This window comes from Pseudopodoces humilis, chromosome 1, assembly GCF_049639895.1.
Source record: "Pseudopodoces humilis isolate 2021_Gansu_Grassland_sample_001 chromosome 1, ASM4963989v1, whole genome shotgun sequence".
NCBI lineage: Eukaryota > Metazoa > Chordata > Aves > Passeriformes > Paridae > Pseudopodoces > Pseudopodoces humilis.
In genome coordinates this window covers 33,975,889-33,981,134 of record NC_142200.1, presented here as the reverse complement: position 1 = coordinate 33,981,134, position 5,246 = coordinate 33,975,889, and the positions used below count along the sequence as shown (strand labels likewise).

The 5,246-nt window shown below is 51.2% G+C and overlaps 1 non-coding gene across 1 annotated transcript; it reads right to left on the bottom strand.

Moving 5' to 3' along the window:
- Window positions 1-732: 732 nt before the first annotated feature.
- Window positions 733-822, bottom strand: TRNAY-GUA (transfer RNA tyrosine (anticodon GUA)). Its single transcript is given in 2 exon segments — window positions 733-768; window positions 786-822. It is a non-coding gene; the product is annotated as a tRNA-Tyr (tRNA).
- Between the last annotated feature and the right edge of the window lie 4,424 nt (window positions 823-5,246).

The following is a 5,246-nucleotide window of genomic DNA, read 5'->3' as shown; positions in this document are numbered from 1 at the left end:
CCCGAGCCGCCCGGCCCCCCCCTCCCCCAGCAGGACAGGACCGTAGCGGGGCACCGGCGGACCAGAATGCCTCCAGCCGGGCGGGGATCTTCCCAGGGCCCGCTGCTCCCCGCGGTGCCCGCAGCGCCCCGGTGGCCGCCCTCAGCCCCGGCCTGGCCCCGGCGCGTCAGGCATGGCTCGGCCTGGCCGCTGCCCGCAAGGACGGGGCGCGCAGCGGCCCCTTTCTCGCCCCTACTGTGCCTCGCTCTCCGATGCTGTCAGAGCCGCCGCGGGCTCCGGCGGCGCCCGCCGCCCTCCTTCCCTCCGTTCCCCGGCCGCACTGCTCCCCTGCCCTGCCCTGTGTCGCCCGGCCCCCCCCGCGCACCGGCCGCCGCCACCGCCGCTCGGGCTCAGCCGCCGGCGCTCGCGGCGCGCTCGGCGGGTCCCGCCCGAATCTCGCGCGCAGCCTCCCCCCCGCGAGCCGCCGTTTGAATCTGCGCAGGCGGACTGACGCCCCATTGGCCGCCGCCGACCGCACGCGGCTCCGCGCGCCGGGCGGGAGGGGGCGGGGCCTCGCGCCGGCGGGCGGGCGGTGTGACGGGGCCGGGGCGGGGGGGGGGGGGCGGCCCCGCAACGCCCCGCCGCGAGCGCCCGCGGGCCACCCCCGAGCCGGCCGCAACGGCGGCGGCTCCCGACGGCAAAAGAATGAAAGAGTAACGGTGAGGCCGTCCCCGCGCGGCAAAATCGAGTCTCTCCTTCGAGCCGGAATCGAACCAGCGACCTAAGGATTCCCGCGGGCCGCGCCTCTACAGTCCTCCGCTCTACCAGCTGAGCTATCGAAGGGAGCTGGATGAGTTTTTCTCTCCACAGCATAAAGTCTTTCATCCGTGTGCCATTGATGATGTGCGTCGTAACTAGAGCCGAAATTCCGTCCCCGAGAGCAGCTGGAGCATAGCGGCGCGCTCGGGACGGAGACCTGGAACTGCGAGCGGCCCAAAGGCCCAGCGGCGGCTCCCGCACCCTGGGCCCTGCAGCCGGCGGCTCGGTCAGCGCAGGGGGCGCGGCGCTCTCGGCTTCTCACGCTCCCGCGCCGGGGGCGAGCCATCCCAGCGTAGGAGGGAAGCGCTTCCCGCTTCCCTCTCTTGCCGAAAAGTCCATACTCTAAAGTTGCTCGCGTACTTGAGGAGCGGGAAGCGCGGATCTCATCCACCAGCCAGCCAGCGCTCTTACGGGGCTCCTGCCCCAGCCACGGCACGGGTCTGTTGGGAAGAGGCCACCCCCAAACAGAATCGGTTGGAAAAGACCTCTCAGATCACCGAGTCCAACGTATGACAGCACCGCCGTCAACTGCATCATGGCACTGAGAGCCAAATCCAGTCCTTCCTTGCATACCTCCACGGGCGGTGACTACACCACCTCCCTGGGCAGCCCATTCCAATGTTTAGTCACTCTTTCCGTGGAGAAATTCCTAATGTCTAACTTAAACTTCCCCTGGCACAGCTTAAGACTATGTATTCTCATCTTGTCACTAGTTGCCTGGGAGAAGCTGAACCCCACCTGGCTACAACTTCCTTTTTGGTAGAAACATGGAATTTTGCATCCTCGTGTGGCTATGCTGATGGACACGTGGACTTCACAGAGCTCCTAGGAGAAAAAGGTCGGAGCACCTGCTTTAAAGACAGGTGTTGGCAGCTGCACAGTAAAAAAAAACCAAAAACGGAAGGGTAGGGACAGCATTTAAAGGTGATCAGTCATGTTGTTCACTCGATACTGGAGTGCTCACATCTAGTGAGGAGTCACAAGGCCAAACCATCACTTTTTATTCATTGCAATGTGTTTTTTACTTTAGTGGTCAAAACAAATCATCAAAACAGCAGATGGTTTCTTATCCATCATCTTTTTTCCAAATACATTTTTTTCAATGGTTTACATTGCCACAGAGGCAATGCATTCCTGAAGCTATCACCATTGTGAAGTAAAAGCTGCACTCCAGCAGAACCTCTGTGTGTTCCAGGTATTTCCCTACATGAGTCTTGAGCTGGAACTATAGAATGATTTGTGTTGGAAGGGGCTTTAGAGATCATCTGGTTCTAGCCCCCATGCAATGGGCACCTTCCACTTGACCTGGTTCCTCAAAGCCCCATCCAACTTGGAACACTTTCAGGGGCGGGGCATCCACAACTTCTCCAGGCACCCTGTTCCAGTACCTTACCACCCTTAGCAAAGGGTGATAATTTTTTCTTAAATTCCTAATTGACACCTACTGTATTTTATTTTGAATCCATTCCCCTATATCCTGTCCCTACATGAGATGCTCCAGTTATGCTTTAAACTGTATTTAAAGAGAGGTGCTCCACTCCCTTGATCATCTTTGCAGCCCTCCACTGGACCTGCTGCAGAAGCTCCTTGTTTTGCTTGTTGTGAAGAGCCCAGAACTGCACACAGCACTCCAGATGTGGTCTCACCAGAAAAGGGGCAGCATCATATCCCTCGACCTGCTGGCAGTGCTCTTCCTATTGTTCCCCAGGGTACCACTGGCCTTCTTGTCCACCGGGCACACCGCTGACTCATGGGCAGTCTGTTTTCCACCAGGATGGAATGCACAGAAGTTAACTGAATAAACGAAGCCGTGTGTGGAGTCTGTATATCCCCACAGTATTGTGTTCTCGGTGCACCCCCACGTCCCTGGGGCTGTTCCCGGTGCATCCCCACAGCACCGTGGATGTTCCCGGTGCATCCCCACAGCACCGTGATGTTCCCGGCGCCTGCAGGAGGGAACGCCGGGCTCGCAGCGCCCCCTGCTCGGACACGCCGGAACTGCAGGCGGTGGCACAGCCCCTGCGGCACGGCTGGGCAAAAACGCACCCCAAACCCACCAAACACCTACCGAAACCTCAACTTCACCAGCACCACTGTTCGAAGACGAACTTGTACCGTTTCATCTTTCACGAAGAAAATTAATTCCTTGAGGGGTTTATTTGTAGTCTTTGTTAATAGGTATTCAGCACCAACCTACATTCCCCATGATGCACTTTTAGTATCCAGAGATAACAACACAGCAGGTTTCCCCACATCAAAGCTCTGACAGGAGTCTTTGAACTACAAAAGCTGTAATGAAAAAGTAATAAAAAGCACCCTGAGACAGGATTTGTGTCATCAGCCTCATACAGTAAGAAATGGCATCTTTTAGCACTCATTTATATTTAATTCAAAATGAAAGGAGCCTGAAATAAAAATATTATTGTCTAAATAGGTACCTTCTTGTATATTCCCATAGTAACACGTGTGTTCCTAATTTGCAGGAAGTAGATCCTGAAAACATTAGCTGAAGCAAATTGTTAAAATAATAAGTACTGATGGTCCTGTTGTTAAAGATAACAATAGCCTGAAGATGTAGTTTGTTATGACATCCAGTAAACATTGTCCTTGGAGTTCACCAGTAAGGACATACACACCTCACTTTTTTTTTAATCCTGTTACTGTCCTATGTGACAAGGTCTAATGTTTGGAGTTTCTTTGCTCCTACGTGATAAAAAAAAGAAAGTATGGAGATGCATCCCTCTCTCTTTCTCTTCTCACCTTCTAGTAACTTCGCAAAACCAAGCCAGAGGTCTACCACTCTCTGCAGAGACGTTATAAGAAAGAAGGCACAGACACTATCTCTGTAGCAGGATATGGACTGTCCCCTCCCATCCCATCCAAGCTGTCATGGCCCACAAGCCACCAGGATGTTTGACAGGCTTCTGATAGGACACTCACCAGCCAGCAATATCTGAGTCGCATTGTGCAAGAACCACTTTCTGCCTTTGTTTGCCCTTCCCAACTCTCCCTTGACAAAGGAGAGCCCAGTTCCAGCCTAGACCCAAATAATATGACCAGGTGGAAAGACATTGTGGCAGGTTCAAGGTGTCAGGAGGAGGAAAATCCTAGCTCATAGACCTTGAGTCACAGTGGACATACTTCAGTGCCGTTTTTTGCCACTTTCTCATTACCTTAGAACTGTTTAGCTGGATCTGCTGACAATTCTCCAAACAACACTTGAATCATCTGTTGGCATTTGGATCTTGCTTGGGTTTTATAGTGTTGGCCAAGTACTAATAGCAGTGGACAACACATTTCCAAATACAGGGACACTTGTTCTTACCTAGATGATTCAAAGAGCAAAGTGCCCTGGGAGAGAGTGATGGCCCTATCATTTGTTCCATTATTTATTCCTTCTTGTTTAGTTTCCTGCTGATCTGCAGGGAATAAACTTCTATTAGGCATTCATTATGACCTTAACTAACAGCAGATTGCTCCTGCTGGGCAACAGGTCCCTTCCTATGCAACACTGATGCTTCAAAAAATGTGACCAAGATGAAGTGGTTATGAAGGCACCACACTATAAGGCCATATATTAAGTCCATATGTATACTATTTTTTACTGCTCTAATTTGGTGAGAGTTCCATCTATTTCCTAATAAAGCCTTCAGTGAATAAAAAATACCAGTCATGATCCCACTGCCTATTGTCACAAGGAAATGATAGAAAAACTCTGAAGTCACATGCAGAAGTTTGTTATTCTTTGCCGTTATGCATCGAGATCTCATTGTGAATTCAGGCAGCTAATTTAATATTTCTCTAGAAAATAAACCAGTACATGTATGCTCCTCCAGAGGCACAGGGTTTAACATCACTTACTTGAAGTTAGGAATAATCAGTCTGTCCTAAATGTTCTCTCTGTAGTTTGTTTGGAAACCATACAACAGAGGAACCCAGAGTCTTTGTGAAGATGATTCTCAGCAAAAATAATCGACAAGGCAGGCAACTGACTGTTTTAGTATGAGAGAAGAATCTAGAAAAAATCTGACACAGTAAACTCAAGAATCAGTCTTTTGAATTGTGGAAAACAAGAGGATTATTTCCTTAGCAAACAGTTTCCCAACCAATTGCTGCCGGTCTCACAGAACTAAGATCTATAAAGTAAAAACACTTGCATGATTGCAAAATAAAGAAAAAGCTCAGTGTAGGTGACTTTACAGGTCTTTTACCAGGTACTTTCCTTTTAGTAGTCTTCAATACTTTATCACCAGTTGCTTCAATGACTGCAGTCTTCAGAGCTCAGCACTGCCTGAAACACCAAATATGTCAATCAAACCACATGTATCCATCAAGTCTTCAGCCCAGCTGCTTGACTTGGTCTCCATTCAATGTCACAGCACCACTCATTCAGCACCCAAGGTGTTCTTGCTTGCATCATCCTGGTGGGGTTGAGCTTCCTCCTCATG